Source organism: Ipomoea triloba, chromosome 16, assembly GCF_003576645.1.
Source record: "Ipomoea triloba cultivar NCNSP0323 chromosome 16, ASM357664v1".
Classification (NCBI taxonomy): domain Eukaryota; kingdom Viridiplantae; phylum Streptophyta; class Magnoliopsida; order Solanales; family Convolvulaceae; genus Ipomoea; species Ipomoea triloba.
In genome coordinates this window covers 9,785,381-9,785,633 of record NC_044931.1, presented here as the reverse complement: position 1 = coordinate 9,785,633, position 253 = coordinate 9,785,381, and the positions used below count along the sequence as shown (strand labels likewise).

Here is a 253-nt window from a genome sequence, read left to right as displayed (position 1 = left end):
GCTAAGCGAGAGAAGTTGCGCGGAGAGAGAGGGTCAAGTACATTTTGCGCGCAGTACGTGACGAATGCGATCATACCAGCACTAATGCACCGGATCCAATCAGAACTCCGAAGTCAAGCGTGCTTGGGCGAGAGTAGTACTAGGATGGGTGACCCCCTGGGAAGTCCTCGTGTTGCATCCCCCACCCTCTTTTTAATCTTTCTTTTAAACCGCTGGACCGCTCGCTAAGGGTACTATCCTTTTAAACCGCTAA

General features: G+C 51.4%; 1 non-coding gene across 1 annotated transcript; it reads left to right on the top strand.

Moving 5' to 3' along the window:
- The first annotated feature begins 62 nt into the window (after positions 1–62).
- LOC116008508 lies at positions 63–181 on the top strand. The gene has a single exon (XR_004095886.1). It is a non-coding gene; the product is annotated as a 5S ribosomal RNA (ribosomal RNA).
- Positions 182–253: the final 72 nt, after the last annotated feature.